This window comes from Spinacia oleracea, chromosome 4, assembly GCF_020520425.1.
Source record: "Spinacia oleracea cultivar Varoflay chromosome 4, BTI_SOV_V1, whole genome shotgun sequence".
Taxonomy (NCBI): Eukaryota; Viridiplantae; Streptophyta; class Magnoliopsida; order Caryophyllales; family Amaranthaceae; genus Spinacia; species Spinacia oleracea.
Window position 1 is genome coordinate 179,282,008 of NC_079490.1, and position 20,977 is coordinate 179,302,984.

The following is a 20,977-nucleotide window of genomic DNA, read 5'->3' on the forward strand; positions in this document are numbered from 1 at the left end:
ACACGGTAATTAAGGAACTTTGATGAGCATGTGATGGTGGGTAACAAGTGGGTAAATGAGTAACTATAAATTATCCAACAATGTAAATGAACGAAAATTAATATTAAAGTATTATGAGTTGGTAAGTTATGGTGAACTTCCATAATAAAATATTGCAAGTTGTATATTATGGTGGGTCAAATAAGGATATAAATATAAAATTATATGTCAAAATGAAATAAAGTAGATTGTAAAAAACTTTCAGCAACAGAGTATAAAACGGAAAGCGTAAAGAACATTCAGGAACAGATGGACTGAATTGGAATTTGCTAAGTCCAGTTTTTTTTTTTTTACTTGGATATTTGAGTCTGAGTCCGACAAAAAATTTCTTGAGTCTGAATCCAGTCCGATCCATAAAAAATTTCCTGAGTCTGAATCCAGTCAAATCCTATCCAAATTGTTTTTTGAAAAAAACAACTTTATTTAAATAAATAAAAAAGTTTAACTCAAATGGTTCGAACATAAATGCAAACAATATTGTTACCACTAATTTTTGTGACACATAAAATAAAATATACGAGCATTAAATATTAGGTATGAAATGCTTAACACCTATAACTACAAGTCACTCTTCCGTAAAGAGTAAATAAATAGGCATGAAGCAATAGATATAATTGCAAATAACAATATGTCACATCTAAATACTTAGCCAAAAAAGGTTACAGTTCTTAAAAATTAAAATTTAAAAATATATTAAAGCACAATAATCAACCATCACAGCCGATTTGAGAGAACGCGAAAGAAAAAAAGATTGATAGAATATTTTTGGGTTATGAGTTTTATATATATGGAGTGCAATATTTGGTTGTTTTTTGTTAAACATGAAGGCCCAAAAATCACATGCATATTTTACAATAGTTTTTAAATTACATATGTTTATCTATAAATAAAATCTTAAAACATTGAACTTAATTGGATTTTTTGGACTCTAAAAGGTTGAGTCCAAGTGCAGTCAAAAAATAATTGGACTTGGTAATTTGAGTCCGAGTCCAATCCAAAAAATTTCAAGTCCGATTCAGTCCGATGAGTTTGGACCGGAGTGGATTGGACTTTGGTCTTTTCTAAATTCACTAACACCCCTACGCCCTATCACCTAACTCATGCGGCTCATGCCATTTTCATCTTCCGATTAATAGATAGCCTAATCAAAGCGCTAGTTGCATTGTAAATTTTATGAGTATTTAAAAACGTTTTTCAAAGTAGTATTTAAAATAAATAAAAATCCCAATTTAGTGTTTTCCAAAAATAATTCTTTTTTCTCCAATGACGTGTATTCTTGAATTTTCCGAAGCTAATTAAAACAAAAAAATAAAAAAAACTTAAAACCACCAGCAGAAAATTGCTTCATGTTCTTCAAGCAGCGCAACAACGAATCGTCTCCTTAAGAGCAAAGGAGTAAGGTGTATAGGGATGTCAGTGGGGCGGGTTTCGCAGGAGACCCGACCCGCATTCGCCCCAAGTAGGCGGGGATGGAGGTAGGTTTGGCGGGTGATGGGGCGGGGATGGGTATAAAAATCGTACCCGCCATGGGTGATGGGGCGGGTGTGGATTTTGTGTGGAACCCGCCCCATCCCCGCCCGCCCCGCCCCATACCCACTCGCGCCGCTTCATACCCGCCATGGGTGATGGGTTGAGTTTGGATTTATTTGCATGTTTAGGTGATAATATGAATTTAGGTGAGATTTTTTTTGTTATGACATTTTTTTTTCCGATTATATATGTTACTTTAGTCATACGGTATTTTTTTTCGAATGTTAACTTTCATTACTCCGTATACATGGAAAATGTTTGCTAAATAAGAAAAATTTGGCGGGTACTGGCGCGGGTATGAGGCGGGGATAAGACGGGGATGGATACCCAGTTGGGTGGTGGGGCGGGGATGGATTTTAGTTTATACCCGTTGGGGCGGGGATGGGGATGAATTTTGTACCCGCCATGGGTGATGGGGCGGGAATGGAGATGAAAATTTTAGGTGGGGATGGGGATGGAGGGACCTACATCCGCATCCGCCCCGCCCCATTAACATCCCTAAAGGTGTATCTCCTTCAAGTCGAGGAAAGTACAGCTCGAGATTGAGCATCACGCCATCACCACCTTCAAATGCAAATTAAAATTGGTAGGTGCTTTCCTAAAAATTAAAATCAATCCCTAGTCTATACTAATATATTAAAAGGCGTTTATAAGAACGTATATATTCCACGTAAATCTCTTCTTATTACGCCACATCACCACTAATAAGTATTATGACATGTCATTGACAATCAAAAGGCATATAGCAAGAATCGAACACTAGACCTCTTGAACTAAAAGTTGCACTTCTTACCATCTTAACTAGCCACATTGATGTTATATTTTACCATTATAAATATAAAATATAAATGAATAACAATGAATTTAAAAAAAAAGGGCCGGAAATTAATTACTTAACTTATAAATGTAAAATTCTTCCCTTTTCATCTTAAGATAAAAAAATAAAAAACTTAGTGTAATGGAGTGTAATTATGAGTACGAAAGAGGAAAACGTTAACAGAGGTATAATAATCAACTAATCATGAAGAAGAGGACTCGACTTTGTTTTGATATTCGGATACGGGAAGGAAGTTTGTTGACTGGCCACGGATCTTGCGTGGAAATCCGATAACAGCACCACCTATATAAACACATATCTACAAAAACTAAACCCCAGTAAAAGTGAAACCCGGAGCAACACCCTGGCAACACACTAGTTTTCTAATTAATTCTTGAAAACATCGGCGGAAAAGCTAATTATTGGAAGAAAAAAAAATTAAGGCATCAAGTTAGTATAAAGAATTGATTCTTGAATTGAGTTAAGACACATAAACTACTTTTAATTTTCCTTTTTATGCTAAAATAAAAATTCCTAGTGTTATACTCCGATCCAAAAGTTTCTAGTGTTATACATGAATTAATTAGTGTAGGATGTGTCATTGGTGTATACTGGATGTGCAATTGATAAGTATATGAATTAGCAATTGAGTAGGGTTTTAAAAAATCCTAGTTAGTGTTGAAATCTGGGTTTAATTGGCTTTGTTCATGAATAATGTGTATATATCGTGTTTTGATAATTGGTCATACACCTAATTTATATTTCTTCGTCTTTGTAAAAAATGAAAAAACTCGGGTTATCCATTAACTGGACCATTTACACAGATGCTCAAAGATGACTGATTTATTATTCATCAAATGAATATTTTATTACGGAATTCGGTATATCAGTCTCTTGGAGGCTTCTACACACCAACCAACTGCAAAATAAACCAACGGAATTAGATGACCTTTAGTTTGTGTCTTTGAATCGTGATAATGTTGACGGTTATGGAGTAGACAAAGGAAGGGGACTATATATGGTTGGTGATGACATCATCATAAAGAAGGAAGTAGATGAAGTAGAAAATGTTGTGGCATTAGGTGCTACGGTTCAAGAGCTTTCCCATTTAAGTGATGCTTTTTTTACGGGTGTTTAAGTGATATTAATGATGATGAAGTAATCAAATGGATTACTTGGATTTTTATGGTGTCTTAGAGCACGTACTATCATTAGTGAGTAAAAATAAAACTTCGTCAGTCTCTCTCTACCACTTTCTTATTCCTCCATGTCATTTTCCTCACAAACAACACTTTTTTGTAACATTTCATCCGATGTACTAAAAAAAAGTTCACTGCATCTTACTTTTACTATTCACTATACCCCACTACACTTTTCATCTCCCATATACTCCACCTATTTTATTTATCTTTATGTTTATTCATCTATACTAATAACTTAATTATATAAAACACTTAATTAAGGTAAATAATTGTATTTCTGTTAATTATTTTTTAGGTTAATGTTTATATTTTCGCAATTATTTCAAATGATTTTAATGATTTTAGAGATGAGAAAAAATGACTATTGAAAGGGTGTAAAAATATAACAAAATGAGTCTTTATTTATAAATTTTGAAATTTTATGACCGTTATATATATTTTTGGTTTTAAAAAATAACCGTTGCAAGATAGAGTCGTTGCAATTTGAAAAAGAATTATGACTGATTACTTTAACTAATTAACTGGGACATGTAGCGCGCTCCCATTGGACACGCTAACGCGCCCAATCAGCCACCTTTATTTATTTTAGTTTTTTGGATTTATGTAGCTTAAAATGACGAGTTTTGGTCTAAACACACTACTACAAAAAATATCATTATTAGTGCTTTTGCCTCTTCCTCTATTAAAAGTATAAAAATAACGTATTGTAGCACTTATAAGAAAACGCTATTATATGTACACATATTATAGCGAATATTACAAAACATTGTCGTATGTACGGAGTATAGGAGATAAAAACCTTCACAATTTTTTTAAAAAAAACCGGCAACTATTTTCTCTCGCTTCTCTCACTCTGCAAAACCTCAAGTCTTTCAATAAACGACGAAACCAACCTACAAAAATCCTTCACAAGGCGGCGGTTTACGTTGGTGGAGATTTCCTCCATGTGGAGGCGTTTCCTTCGGTCGTCGGTGCTTCTTCTCATTGCGAAATCGAATTCAAGGTAACTCATCCATAAAGTTTGTGGAATTCTGTTTATTTATGGTTGGTTGTTCCTAATTTGCTTTTTAAGTGGGGGGGTATTGTTAATTATTTTTCTTGATCGAATTGGTTTGTGGGGAAGGGGGTTTGTTTTCAATTAGGATTGGTTTAGTTAAGGCTTTTGGGGCTTTGTTCATTTGAATTGGTATAATTAGGTAGTGAGTATTTAGATTGTAATTGGATTCCGATTCTTTATTTTGACAATGGGTTATTGAGTATAATCTTGCAGTTGAATGATATGGGATATCTCAATTCGTGATGTTGAAGGAAAACCACAAAGTCGATTACAAGGTTTTTCCCAAAATCAATTAAATTTTTATGCTACTTTTAAATGATTTCACATTTAATTTTCTATCATTGTGTAGTACAGACCTGTCCATATTTAGACAACTCCAACTTTTTCTTAGAAAGTTAATCTGTCCATTATATCTTAGGTCTACACATACTTTCTTACTTGCGTGATTTTGTATTTATCCACAGTTAGCAAAGCTTTTGTTCTATCTAAATTTCCATTTGTTACCATTTCCACCATTTATGTAAAGGTGAATCATATGGAGCAGCCATATGGCATATTCTTGAATTGTACGGACAGTTAAATTTGCCTCAACTGGAAAGGATTGTTGTTCTTGATGCACATAGTAGTAAAATCAGAAGGTGAGTTGTCTACTTTATAGTTCTCGACACAATATTTTTGTTTGTATATTTCGTACTCATTCGGGGGTCTACGCTCTGACGTTAAGTTACACTAGTTTAGTTTGTCATACTGGTTGACAACCTGTTATCTCATGGTCTAAATGTTGTTATTGAGACTTATCTCATTTTCCTTCGTTCCGTGAGATTCAAATTTTAGCTAATGCTATGACCACCAAATGAGTGTTACTTGATTTAAAACTTGCCATTAACAACATTATTATATGTCAATTTTGAAGATTTAATACCGAACTGTAGAAAAAAATGTGTTGAAATATAACTTTAGATAGCAAGAGCTATGTCAGTTGCTTATACGTTGAAGATGCTCATTTCATAAATTTCCCATCACTACAAGAAAATCAGTTTTGGGCAACGGAAAAAATCGTCGGCTAAATAGTGGAATTCGTCGGCTTAAGTTTGGGGTGACGATTTTATCCAGGTCTAAGGTCGTTGCTATAGGACCGACGCCCTTGTTACATTTGGGCGTCGAATTCAAATATCGTCGCACAAAATGAGTTTTGGGCATCGAATAAAGTCGTTGCCCAAAGTTTCTTTGGGCAACGAGTTTTAGATTTGTCGCCTAAAGTGTAACAAAATGTGTGACGATGTCTGCCTTCGTTGCCGTATGTTGGTGACTTTGTGCAACCACATATATTTTCGTTGCCCTTAAGTGGATATCTTTGAGCAACATATTTTCTTTTTAGCAACTTAAAAGTAGTCGCAAAATCAATAAAATATATCCGTACCAAAAATGAATTAATAAATTAAAAAATTAGCAACTAAGTAGTTGCTAATTTCTTTGTATTAAACCCAAAAAGTGTATATACAAGAATATGGAAGTATCATTTTCATTACCAAATACACAGTCAAGCTTAAAACAACAAGATTAAAGAAAAAATAACACAGCCCAACAAACAAAAATACAAATCAAAAGGACAAAACCCCCAAAATACAACTGTGGCACAACTCTACAGTTCGCCGTGTGATAACCACAACAACAAACCAAAGAGAAACTTCACCAATAGCATAGTTAAGCGTTGAACCTGAGTTGAAAACAAGACATCACATAATAGAAACTGTAACCAAGCACGAAACATAGTATAATGATGTGCAACTGACTGAAGTTGAAATACATCATCTTTAGCTTCCATATTCATCCCAACCTATTTACACTTACTGCATTGTTTACAAACATGCCAGCTCCAGTTGACAGAGACATGAATTTATTGCTCTACTCACACCAAAAAATGTATCATGTCATATGACAGACATAAAGTACAATGATAAGGATACGAACATCAATTACCTGCTTCTTTGAGTCACAGTTCCCATAAAGTGAACACTCTTCTTCAACTGTTCACCTGACCATCTTTGAGGGGTATTGTTGTTTGGTCTCACCTAATCTACATATAAAACAAAGAGGTCTCATAACAGAAACATGGGAGAGAAAATACACAAGTGCGCAAGAGCTTCACAGTCGAATGTATGTTTTGCTTAGACATGCATTGAAAATGATTATACAGTAAATTAAAGTGACTCAAAGCAGACAACCATACCCAGACATGACAGAATATTAAACTCAATGTGACATATTCTGATCATATTAGCAAGTGGCAACAATCACTTCAAAGATCAAACAATGACAAAAGGAGTCATAGAAACATGCTTGACTCATAGTTTTTTGATGCCTACTAGCTATTTCTTGCAAACAACGCAACAAATTAAAGGTTCCATTCCCAGAAGGATTTTTTGGAATAGCACTGACCTGTATCATTGTACTTATCGTATTAGATGAATCCCAAATGCAGACGTGGCAAACTTAAAAGACCAAAATACTACAAGACTATCAGTTCCAAAGTTTCAGGATTAAAACAGTAGGTGTTTGCAGGTATTTGGATTAGCATAACATCAAAGTTCTAGCCCGAATAAATATAAACATTGATGTTTAGCTAGTTATTCTGAAGTAGAAAATCCATAACATTCCATTACGCGCATAATTACATAATGCCATATACGATATCCATAACATTTCATTCTTCACATAAATGAAGACACATAATTAACTATTCAAGCATTTAGAACTAAAGTTATGAACATTTTAGTTAATTATATATGAAGAAAACAATGTAATAATTGTGGGGTCATTCCTAATTTAAAAGTGTAACAACTAATCTGGGACGGACGAAAAAGGAAGGTGTAACAACTAATCTGGGACAGAGGGAATACTTTCCTTTTCTCCTCATGCTCTTCTACCAAGGCCCGTGGTACAACCAATTCACCTTGGTATATCGTTTTCTTCATAAATCTCATTACCAACCATTACCACTTGAGGGGTGGTATTGGGTGGATATGGAAATTTATGAAGAAAAATATAAGTTTAGGGATGAGATCGCATTACCAAAAACATTATGATATTGCCTTCCTTTCCAAATTACACTCAAATTCATTCCCTTGTCGCCATTTATTAGTGTATTACTGGCTACCAAGCGTATTTAAGTACTAGTCTCTAGCTTAGGGATGCGATAAACCATTGTTAATAATAAGGAAAAGACAATTGTAGTAAATACCTCCTCAATGAGATGTCTTCTCCATCCTCCAATTCGGTTGGACTGAGAAGATGTTCTAGAAATTGAATTTGCTACTAATTTACAACGACATAATGCATCATCTTTCCTTGTGACTGCATCCTCATCTCCCAAGTAAGATCTTAGGTAACTGATTCTCTACCAAACTCTAGAAAATCATTGCCCTGAATATATACAAGAAATCAAACACCAACACATGGCCAAACAAAAATAGTGCATCTTTAGCCAGGACATGACAAGGTACAAATCTTGAAGTTAAAATGTGCAAGAGTCTGCAAAGCAAGTTGTATAAGAACAGGGCTAGAGACATCTGATGCCAGCAAAGGCGTACTTACCGTATTTCCTCGACCTATAGAAGCAACTGCTCACCTGAGCATAATGAGATCTCGAAAGAATTACAGAAATGCATTCCAGCAAGCAGTCTCGAATTGGTGAAAGCAACGAAGGAATGCTGAGGAATTATAAAAACAGATAAATTATAATCAAGAGACAAAGACAAGCATTAAAGGCAATCACGTGCCACATGTTGTGTGTAACTACTCATTTCCGCTTGGCCCTTTATTGATAGAGGCTCACGGTTGGTCCAATCTGTGCATAAAGGTCCAATCTATTGATTTATCTTATATAACTTTCAAAATCTTATGTAAGCAAACGGTATGGTCCTGGCCAAGCTGGTTCGGTAAAATAAGTAAAAACTCTCTCTCATTCCAGGCCTCAATTTACATTTCCAAAAGTCCTTTCGGCTTCCTATTAATTATATCAGTTTCTACAACGAAACTTATTAGAGAGTTTTATTCTATAATGTGATGGTTTTAAATCATATAAAGTTTGATGAAAAAGATAGACTTTAAATGAAGCATTACACACCAGGTGAGGTTCTGCAAAATATTGCAGTAGAATTGCCCATTTCTTGCCTGCCATTTCAGGTAAGTCCTTTTTAAGAGCATTTGTTCGAGTAAAAGTAAAAAACACAAGTCGTTAATGTGACACATGTAAATGGGCACATAAGTTAAACACTCTCATTGAAATTAACCATAGACAACATACCAACACGAAGGACCCTTCAAAAGCCTACTTGCATCTTCCTTCCCTCTACATGACGGTGCTTCAGTTTCCATACAACTGCTTTCACTTATATGACGTTCTTGAGATGGCGACTTCCGCATCTGCTGCAATACTACTGTTCTTTCACATATTGAATTTATTTAACGAAAATGATAAAGGTCGCAACATGCGATCTTTAAGCCGTGTCACAATGATGACATGACATGCTTATGTGTAATGATTTAAATTGAAAACTAAAATATTTAACTTGTATATCCTATTATACATGTTCAAAAAAATGTAGGAAAATTTTAATATTCTAATTTGTTTCCTTATTTATATCGAATACCTTATTTACATATTTTCATAGTAAAAATATTGCATTGGTAGTAAAAATATTATGATGACTCATAGCCTACGTGGCGCATATATGTACCAATTAAACTCCAACACGTAAGATTGCGACAACTAAATGTTGTCGCAACTTGTGACCTTTATCATCACCCTTTATTTAATCACTGGTCGTAGTTGAACTCGGTGAATTAATATTCAATACCTCCACAAAAGACAAGGGTTTTAAACTTCGATTTTCTCTCTCAGTGTTGTACGATTTGACCTATTGTATTCATCATAATATTAAATCATAAACTCGACCTAGAGAAAGTAAGACGACAGTAGCACATGCTGCCACTCTGACAATACTCACCCCACTGATCGAGGGGAAAACTAGGTCGTTACTAGTCTCTCCTAATCAAACAAATTACCTAAACTAACCACTAAACACAAGTAAAGCGGTAAGCAAGGGTGGGAATCCACAAGGACTAAGGTGCGCTAATTTATGTTAATCGAACAACAAGCTAGGTCGGAACGGGGTTTTGGAGAATCCTAATAGACTAAAACTAATTAAACTAAACTAAGAAATCAAAAGTAAACGAGATTAGGGAATGGGTCAAACAACAACAAATCATGGAATGGACATAAGACAATTGAAAATGGGGAAGATTCACAAGCACTACATGAATAAGCGTTGAATTCACAAATAGCTCCAACTATCTCCCGACATGCGAGCAATTTCCCTAAGTATCAAGGATGAACTCCCGTTCTACCCTATTATACCCGAGGTAAATAAAAGTCCCAATTCAACCAAATAGTCAAGTTTAGGTATTTAATCCCTTTCCAACCCAACTAGACTACTCCAAGCAATCATGAAACACTTAATTGATCAAGTTAAATGCAACATGTATTGGAAATGCCTAAACATATAATAATTTAATCATGAAAATCCCTAATTTCCAATCACAAACAACCAAACCAATCAATGTTGAGTTTTCTCCAAACCCTAATCAATAAACTACTCCATAATCATAAAAACACAAAATTTATAGAAATTAATAACTAAAAACATGATTCTAAACAATAATAACAACTAATCTAAACACGAATCGTTAAAATAAACAAAAACAATTAAACTAATTAAAACAATAAATAAATAAATAAAGCAATAAATGGAGAAATAAATAAAGAGAGAGATAGAAATTTCTCATTGATTAATGGTAGAAATCTTCAACCAAATTGCTACACTTGATCATCAAAACCCCCAATTTATTTGATGATTTCTCACTTTTCTCTCTCTCTCTAAAAACCTAAGTTAAAACCCTAAACCCTAAGAAATATTCTAAGTATTTACATGGTTTTGAGTCCCCTTCTAAAATCTCAAAATAAGGTATTTATAGTAAGCTAATTTAGAAAAATAAAATAAAGTGAAAAATGAAAATAGAGTAAGAGAAAAAAAAAGGAAAAAAGGAGGAAAAAGAAAAAGAGAGAAAAAAAGAAATAATAAAAAAAGGAAGTAAAAGAATGACAAAGGGTTAAAACCCACGATCCCCTCAAAAAGGAAAAGAAAACAAAGTTCGAAAGATTAAAAAGAACATCAGCATCCCCTTCTTCGTTTTTGCTCTTCCGCCTCTTGCGATTCACCATCAACCATCATCCCGCCGTCCATCACACATCAACGACCATCATTCATCCACCACCATCATCCAATCAGTCGTCGCTCATCATCATCAACCGTCCATCAGCATCGATCATCATCATCGACCGTCAATCAATCCGAAGGACTAAATTCGCTGCTCGATTTTCAGAGTTAATCGCAGCCGTCGAGCTTCATTAATTCCGTACAACCAAACGCGCTCAAATGTTCGACCGAACTCTAATGGAGGTTCGTGCGAACCCGAGTTCGGTTTGGGCGAACACATTGGGGTAACAGCATCAATCGCAACAACAAACACCAAAATTAACCAATGGGAAAGTAAAGGTAAAAATAATTTCCAAACCGAATAAAAGTAACAGCATTAGAAGATGGTAAATATATTAGTGGGAATTAAATTTTAATTACTATGTAGTACTTTACTATAGAATATAGATAAACAATGGGAAAAGATAAGACAAGTAAGAAAGATAACTTTTATGTGTAAGATCACTAACTTCTCGTATTCGACTTTCTTGTAGAGAAAACAATCATACTTGAGAAACTAAGGAACATACTGCATTTTAGTTCTCTATTCATTCAAGTTTGACTCTTAAACGTACAAATGAGAAATATGAGATATTTTCAAGCCTTGCTGGTATGCATCTTGCTTATGGGAAAAACCTTAAAAGTTATATAAAAGCTATGCAAAAACACCACAATATTTTGGTATCACCAGTTGAAAAGATCCAAAGTTCCGAAAAAATCAAAGCATAAACAAAATACCTGAAAAAAATTTAATATACACAAAACAGGAAAACCCTTTAATTCATTTATATTATCTTAGCAACTCCCGCACACACAAAATTGACGGAAAATATATTAAAATGGATCGACAAAACACAATGATATAAAAATCTACAAGAATTCATTATCCAAAATCAACACAAAAAAGCATGAATTCACCATAAAAAATTGCAATAACACAAGAACCGGGAATTCAAAGAGTATGAAAATAAAAGAGTGAAAAAGAGAGGTACTCACCTTTATCGAAGTTATGGGCTTTAAGAGTGACCACGTCTACGCTAAATGCAAAAGGAAAAAAATAATTAATTTACAACGACAAGTTTTCTGAAATTGATAGAGAATACCTGCTGGATATCACACTATATCGCAGTATTGAATCCAAGAAATGCAAATTTGGCAAGAAATCAAAGGATCTGGAATACTAATTAAAGATTAACATGAAATATAAGAAACCAGAAGCAAGAAAATGGAGAGAGAAATAAAACAAACCTGAGTAGGAGGACATTAGTTGCTACGATAATTGTCGGATGCGCAGATGAGAAGTTGCTTGGAGGGGAGAGAAAATGGATCTGATGTAGGAAGAGAACGGAGAAAGCGAAAAATCAGATAAAAGGAGGAAGGACAATAGCGAAGAGGCAAAGAGGAAAAACGAGAGGAGATAGAAGAAAAGAAAAGGTAAGTACAAATGGTTCCCAGCGCATAGGCTCTTTACAAAAGATAGAATGCAGAGGCTGAACTTTCCGACTAATGGGTTGTGTGTGTTATGCGGAGTAGCAAATGAAAGCATAGAACATCTCGTTTTTAGCTTCCCTTATTCTGTTGGAATCTGAACAACAGTTTTGCAATGACTCAACAGAGAGGTTGTTTTCCTTTTGAGACTGAGATTCTTCATGCTGCTAGAACTTGCCGAAGGAAACAGAGAAGACATAAGCTACATGGAATGTGTTTTTGTTGAGGTTGTCTATGCCATTTGGTTGCAACGTAATAAGAAACTTTTTAATGGAGTTTGTGAAGGAATTGAATCTGTAGTAAATAACATTATCTTTAAAGTAGCTTGTAGGTGCAATGATAAAGTGAGAGAATTTTTGTAGGAAAGGTGTAGACTGTAGAGAGGTAGTTTGTTTCTTCTAAAGTTATTATGATAGTTTGCCTTCAACCCTTCTTAGAAGGCGGGGAGGTATTAACTTGAAGTTGTTTTGTGTTTTGGCGTTTTCGAAATACAGTCGGTTCTTATCTTTTGGTAATAAATCTCATGTTTAATTGCCAACAAAAAAATGGTTCCCAGCAAAAACACTAGAAGAAAGAGAAGTAAGAAAGGAAGAAAGAAAAGGAGAAAGAGACAAAGGAGGCACGTGAAGCAAGATGAGAAACGTGGCACCATAAGATTGTGATGAAAAGGGAGGGTAAAATCGTAATCCCACTATTGTTAAGGAAAAGACAAAAAATAAAACAATGAAGGAAATGAGAAGTATGTTCGTAAAATCATATTACATGAATAGTAAGTAGAGTTCAAGGCTTTATAAGTGTTAGGATTCCGTCTATTTTATACCTAACCATAAGCCTATGGAATCCGTCTATTTACTTTATTGTAATAGGTTGTGCGTGCTTGAAGGCAGACAGTGTATAACGGATACCTACTGAACCAGTGTTGGCTAGAAGATGGAAGCCGTAAGTTGGCATCAAATTTACACTTTATGTTCACGGGATATTGATAGGCAAGCTTACATGATTTCAAGAGCAAGCATTTTTGGTTATTTCTTGTAATTATTTTTATGGTATTATTATTTTTTAAATATGTAACTGTTCCTGTAAGATTTGGGAACGGTTGGAGATGTCTTGCTGGTCGAGTGTTGTTGTTACCCTGATGATATCCTGCGCAGATAACAAAGGTGAACTAGCCTCGAGGGTGATTCGAGGATCCCCCCTCCGATGCTAAAGTCAGGTATGATGAGTAATAAGTATTTTGGTTTAAGTGGAAATGATTGTGTTTGCGTACCTTTTGGTCATAAATGAAGCCCATATATATAGGCGCGGGTTGGGCGTACGGTCAAATGGGTCCTACCCGATTGATAGCGACCCGTTGACCTCTTGGTTTGGTCACGTGCCACCTCCCTACCGGCTTTTAAGAGATGCTGGTAGGGAATAATAATTGCCGGTAAGGCTCATCTGCTTTTATCCTTAACGGCTTTGGCGATGCTACCAGCCAGCTGGTAGCATACCCGTACAACTAGCCCCCTCAGAGTGAGCATATCTGTCTTGATCGATGTGCTTGCTCTGAAAATAGTGCTCTTCCTACAACTAGCCCCCATGACTGCGCGCTTTCCGCGAAATGTGCTGGTGCGTTTTGTTTATGTGTTAAGTGCTGACTAGCCTCCTCATAATGAATACCACCTGTAATTTCGCTGAAACTAAGCAGATAGGGCGCCCTGCTCCCCTTTACTGATATGCTCCTTTGGGGATTTTGGACGCTGACTAGCCCCCTTGAGATTTTGGATGCTGACTAGCCCCCTTGAGATTTTGGATGCTGACTAGCCCCCTTGAGATTTTGGATTTTTAGGAAGTATTTTGAATTTGTACCGCTTAAATTTATTCCACGTGTGATGCATCTGCGTGTTATGCGACGCGTGTCGCTTTATCATTTTATTTCAATGGCTGAGATTTGCTCTGTCCTTTCAACTTCCTTTAACTGTCAAATCGCCCGTTTTTCTCGATTTTTGACTATTTAATTTTCTTTTCTTAAAACGTCAAAACACTTTCGCTCTTTTCTTCAAACTTTTCTCTCTCCTTCTCAAATCTTCTCCTTTGTTCCTGTGAGTTATTTTTTCGCTGCTGTTTCTGTTGCTGACTGTGGTGCTTGCGGAAGTGCTGTATCTCGATTCTGGGCTGCTAATTTTCCGTTGTGCGAGAAGGTATAGTCTTTTTTGTTTTTGTTTCCCCCTTCGTGTAGGTTTATATTTGGGTATAATGTCGAGTGAGCGAGATAGTGATAATGTGTTGAGTGGGGCTGGGTATGACGATGCTGACCCTGCGTCCACTTCTGAGGATGTCAATTTTGAGGATGATGATAAACCGTCTACCTCTGATTATTTTGAACCGTCTTACGAGGATGCTGCAAAGGAATTACAGGCTCATATGCGCAAACAGGTACGAGCCGATATTCGTCATGATTTGAATTTAGTAGATAACTGCGAAACAATCCCGGCAGTGGATGCTCCCTCTATTGCCCTTGAGTACGAACTTCGATCATGGACGCAATTTATGGACCCTGCCAGTAAAGGATATGGTGACTATGGCACTAATTTTGGCAATGTTGTTGTGTCTTTTACCCAGGATGCCGTTAGGGGTGCCCATCTAGAGGACGTGGCTGGTGGGAGCCGTCAGATGGATGAAGGGGAGGTTAGCAGTCGTGCCAACGATGTTGCGGGGTCCGACAACTCCGCCGGTAGTGGTGGGGGAGAGGATGAGGATATAGGGGATTCAATTTTGGAGTCTGATGATGATATTGGCCAGTTGTGGGATGATGGTGAAGACGTGACCTCTCTGTGTGAGCAGGTTTTGAGGGAAGGAGATCTGGATGTGGAACCAAATTCCGATACGGAGGAGATGAGATACAGGGTTGAGAGTCCTCCTCCTGCTGGTAGTGCCGTTTTCAAAGCTAAAATAATCAAATCTTTCCGTGATAAGGCTATCAAAGACGACCATCCGCGCTGGGCCAAAGAGTACTTGAAACTGCCCAAAGGGTACCGTCTCGTGATTCCTGCTGAGGGGAGTGTGATTTTGGATTGCCCCCCTGATCATATCGGCGTGTATGCCCATCATCTTGATTTCGGCCTCCGATTTCCCCTTCATCCTTTTATAGAGAAGGTATTCCGGGCTTGGAACGTATGCTTGGCGCAGGTAACGCCTCAGGTAGTGAGGAATGTGGTGGCTTTTACCTGGCTGCTGTCTTTTAAACAATGGCCCCAAACCATTAACCTGTTTAGGCGGTTGATTTGGTTGAAAAAATATAAAGAAGTCTGGATGGTGGTCTTTTTACACCAAGGAAAGCAAAATGACCGTCAACCCCAAGCTGTCTAGCTGTAAAGACTGGGAAAAAAAGTTCTACTGGTTGAGAGTGCCCTCTGACTTCCCCATTCGGACTCGCTTTCACCTCCCCCGTCCTCATATGAACCATTACCCCATTCGGGAGTTGGGTTTCAGGGAGAAAAGGGCCCATCAGTTTGTGTCCTGTTTGCATGTTGACACCGGTTTGCAGAAGTCTGTGACCGTTCCTAAGTACTGGTTTCCTCCTGCTAAGTATATTTTGGGGAATGGGCCGCTGTCTGCAGTTGGCTTGTGCCACACCCATACTCTTGGTATGGTCGTGGGGCTGATAGCTATATCCCCCTCTCATATTGTTTAAGTATGCTTTTCTTGTTTTGTACGTATTGTTGTTGTCTGTGTTTAAATCTTTACTTGTTTTTTCTTACCAGGTCTGCATACTCTTAACTTTGCTATTCTTGGTTTGGGTAAAGACGGTCGTCCTACTACCAACAACCCTCCCAATCCGAAAGGTGTGTTTTCTACTCTGTCGACCTACGCAACCCAAGCCAACAAAAAGCGTGGCTCGATTCGGGAGGAGGTTGTGAGTGAGTCTCCTGCCAAGAAGACAAAAAGATTAAGTTCCATACCAGCTCCCAAACCCCTTTCCATTCGTGCCCCCACTGGAGTTGTTTTCAAGACCACTCATACTGCTCCCGATAATCCTGCTCCAAAACCTGTCTTCAAAACCACTCATACTGCTCCCGATATGGCCGGTGGTTTTAAAAGTTTGGATTGCGGTCGTGGTGCTGCCCTTACTGGCAGGCGTCCTCGTGATCGTAACCAACCCTTCACTCGGGTGAATCGGTCTCGAGTGGACGGTACTACGCAGCCTGCCCCTGACAAGTCTCAGCAGAAGTCTCCTGAGAAGGATTTTGAATCAGCTGCAGATGCGAACATCGCAGGCCAAGGGGGTGATGCTGTTGCGAATGTTGAGCCGATAGCCCAACCAGACTTGATGGTTGTGGATCTCATGACTCCAACCCGCCAGAATCAAGAGCAAGAGGTAAATGATACTGATGTTGCTGGTATGGGCCAGAAGACTCCTCCTCTCATGCCTCCTACTCTTCATACTTCTTCTGGGTATGTTCGCCCTAGCCAGAGTGATGGTACCAGCTCTGGTCTGAACATGGGTGTCTTTGTCCGTCCTGGGGAGTGGATTGAGAAGACTCCGATTTGCCTATCCCCTAGGAAGATGAAGTACTTTGAGGTTCCTCCTGGTGAGCCTGATGAACCCTGGAACCCTAAAATCGATCTTCTTCGTGGTGAGTCGATACTCACCGATGACTGCAAAGGAGGTGGTTGCATGGGTTGGAGGTGGACCTGTCAAACGGGTCGGTCGGGTCGGGTTGTAAAAATTTACTTTCGGGTTCGGGTTGAATCGGGTCGGTCACTTTCGGGTTCGGGTTTACAAATGCTTGTTCAAGACCCAGAACTTTCGGGTTCGGGTCGACCCAACGGGTTGAGAGATTTTAAAACGCGCATTATATTTTCATTAATTTAGGTGAAAAATATACAAAATATTGGCACAAGTTAACAAATTTTCCTACGAAAGTTTATATTTTGTCAAATTCAATCATAAAATGGCGTATAATTCAAATTAAAATCATATTACACAGAACAATAGTAAAAACAACGTGTCTTTTATGCTTAAATTTTCTCATAATCTCATTTATTACTATAAATACAATGATTTTCAATCGGTCGGGTCTAAAACGGGTTCGGTCGGGTTTTGACCCATTCCTTTTCGGGTTGTTCGGGTTCGGATAAAATCGGGTTACGGGTCACAAAATCTTGTTCAGGACCCAGTATTTTCGGGTCGGGTTCGGGTCGGTTTTCGGGTCGGGTCGATTTTTGACAGCTCTAGTTGGAGGGCTTTGAAGGATCTGGCTACTCCTCGCGACAATCCTGCTGCTGAGATTGACGCGCCGGCTGCCCAACATATGAATGATTTGCTCAAGGTATGCAATCGGTGTTACTTTATGGTATGCTTTTTGTATATATATATATATATATATTTGCTCAAGGTATGCAATCGGTGTTGTTTTTGACGAATTGTCTTTTGTAGGCCTGCAACTCTGCAGTGGAGCTTGTGAAGCTGTACCTCTGCTACCAGGAGCAGAATGAAGACCTTCAGAAAAGGCAGGCTGATCTGGAGAAGCAGGTGAATGACGCCAAGCAAGATCTGGACCAAAAAACTTCTGAGCTGAAAAGGGTGAAGCAACGCAACAAAGAGTTGGAGAATGTTGCGAACAAGCTGGAGGCAGAGGAGACCAAGAACAAAGAGCTGTCTGAGAAGTTGCTGGAGGCGGATGAGAAGGCCAAAGCTGCTTACAAGACCGGTGCTCGGGATGGTGCCTTGCGATTTTCTCGGTCCCAGACCTATAGTAAGCGTATCACGGATAGTCATAACGGTGGCTGGTTTGCTGCCCATCGTTGTGGCGTTCATGGTATTGGCCTTACCAAGGAGGACTGTGAGGATATTGAGTATGCTTTTCTGGTGGAGGAAAAGCACAGGGTACCAACCGGTTGGGAGTCACAGATCATTCCGGAGGAGATCATTCAGAATGCTGATCCCTTGACTCTTCCTCCCATTGAGTTGAAAGAAGAAGATTATCTGGACCCTGCCATCCTATCCTCCAGCACTAACCAGACAGATCATCCACAAGGTTGAAGATGCGGGCAGTCATCACCGGTATCCTCCTGCGGTTCATCTGGCGTTTTTGCTTATCGTGACTAGTCTCTTTTTTGTAAACGCATATTTGTTATCAGCTGTTTGTGGCACCTTTTGCCCATCATTTGAAGCCTTGTTTTTGTAAACTTTATTAAACTTATCCTGTGCCGTGTTAACAGCTAACGAAATTTAGTCTTGGTGTTGGCTGTCGAATTTGTTTTATCAGATGGTGTTGCTCTTATACTTATGATATTTGTGTTGTTTGTTTTATTTTTCTATTTTATGTTTGCCCTCATTTATGCAATTGTGCTGTTTGAATCTGGTACTTTACCCCGAGTCAGCAAGCTGATAGTAGCCTTGCTGACCTATTTTAAGGGTTAGATTCGTATCACCCCGAGTCAGCAAGCTGATAGTAGCCTTGCTGACCTACTTTAAGGGTTTGAATCACGATTTTTGATTATACATTACCCCGAGTCAGCAAGCTGATAGTAGCCTTGCTGACCTACTTTAAGGGTTAGATTCGTATCACCCCGAGTCAGCAAGCTGATAGTAGCCTTGCTGACCTACTTTAAGGGTTTGAATCACGATTTTTGATTATACATTACCCCGAGTCAGCAAGCTGATAGTAGCCTTGCTGACCTGCTTTAAGGGTTAGATTCGTATCACCCCGAGTCGGCAAGCTGATAGTAGCCTTGCTGACCTACTTTAAGGGTTTGAATCACGATTTTTGATTATACATTACCCCGAGTCAGCAAGCTGATAGTAGCCTTGCTGACCTACTTTAAGGGTTAGATTCGTATCACCCCGAGTCAGCAAGCTGATAGTAGCCTTGCTGACCTACTTTAAGGGTTTGAATCACGATTTTTGATTATACATTACCCCGAGTCAGCAAGCTGATAGTAGCCTTTCTGACCTACTTTAAGGGTTTGAATCACGATTTTTGATTATACATTACCCCGAGTCAGCAAGATGATAGTAGCCTTGCTGACCTACTTTAAGGGTTAGATTCGTATCACCCCGAGTCAGCAAGCTGATAGTAGCCTTGCTGACCTACTTTAAGGGTTTGAATCACGATTTTTGATTATACATTACCCCGAGTCAGCAAGCTGATAGTATGCTTTTCTGACCTACTTTAAGGGTTAAATTCTTCTGCTTTGAATTCCTCGACTTTCTTTCATTTCATGGACCATAACAGGCCTGGCTCAATCGGCCTTTTTGGGTTAGTGACTACACATAAAACTTTCTAAGGACGCTGGCGTTCCATGAATTTTTTAGCGCTGTTCCACCCATATCCATCAGCCTAAAAGCTCCTGGTACGATTTCTTCCCATATCTGATAAGGCCCCTCCCAGTTTGGGGTTAACTTTCCTTGGACCTTTGCCTTGCCTGTAGCTGCAGTTCTGCGGAGCACCAGGTCTCCTACTTCAAGCTGTCTGTGTTTTACTCTTTTGTTGTAGGCATTACTTATACGCTGCTTGTAAGCCGCCGATCTGATTTCTGCTCTGAGTCTGATCTCTGGTAGAAGATCCAGCTCCTGCTTTAACAGTTTACCGTTCTTGTCTTCTTCATAATGCTGGATCCTGAATGTAGGTAACCCTACTTCTGCTGGTATCACTGCTTCTGATCCGAAACATAGACGAAATGGGCTCTCTCCCGTTGCTTCCTTAACGGTGGTTCTATTTCCCCAAAGTATCTCTGGAACAATATCGGCCCAACCAGCCTTGTAGTCGTCTAGCTTCTTTCTCATTGCTGCCAGTAGCTGCTTGTTGGCAGCTTCTGCCTGTCCATTGCTTTGGGGATGACAAACAGAAGAGTAGGCAAACTTAACCTTGTACATACTCAAGAAACTCTGAACTTGCGAGCAATCAAACTGTACCCCATGGTCCATCACGATTGCCATCGGTAATCCGAACCTGGTGATTATATTTTTCCATATGAACTTTTTGACCTGATTTGCAGTTATCTTTGCCACCGGTTCTGCTTCTATCCATTTGGTGAAATAATCGACTGCCACTATCAGAAATTTTCTACCACCGGATGCCGTTGTGAATGGTCCTAGAATGTCCATTCCCCACTGGGCGAACGGTACTGGATTTAGGATTGGCATGAGATCGTTTGCAGGACGATTGATGACTGCTGAAAAAACTTGACATTTTTCACATTTCTTGACGTATTCTTGTGCGTCTGTTAGCATTGTCGGCCAGTAGTATCCTTGCCTTTGGCATTTTAGTGCAAGGGTTTTTCCTCCCTGATGATTTCCACACACTCCTTCATGTATTTCTTCTATCAGTCGTGCCGATTCGTATGCTGATATACATCGTAAAAGAGGCAAGCTGAAACCTCGTTTGTAGAGTTGACCTCTGATGATTACAAACCAGCATGAGTTCCTCATCAACCTTCTTGCTTCCGTTTTTTCTGTAGGCATTGTTCCATCTCTCTTGTATGCCCACATGGTATCATACCATTCAGGTTGGCTTGTGATTACCATCACCTCTTTCCCCAA

The 20,977-nt window shown here is 38.4% G+C and overlaps 1 long non-coding RNA gene across 1 annotated transcript; it reads right to left on the reverse strand.

Annotated features, from left to right (window-relative positions):
• Positions 1–10,478: 10,478 nt before the first annotated feature.
• Positions 10,479–12,988, reverse strand: LOC110787980 (uncharacterized). The gene is made up of 3 exons (XR_002533219.2): positions 12,405–12,988; positions 12,211–12,290; positions 10,479–12,134 (listed from the first exon to the last, which is right to left on the reverse strand). It is a non-coding gene; the product is annotated as an uncharacterized lncRNA (long non-coding RNA).
• Positions 12,989–20,977: the final 7,989 nt, after the last annotated feature.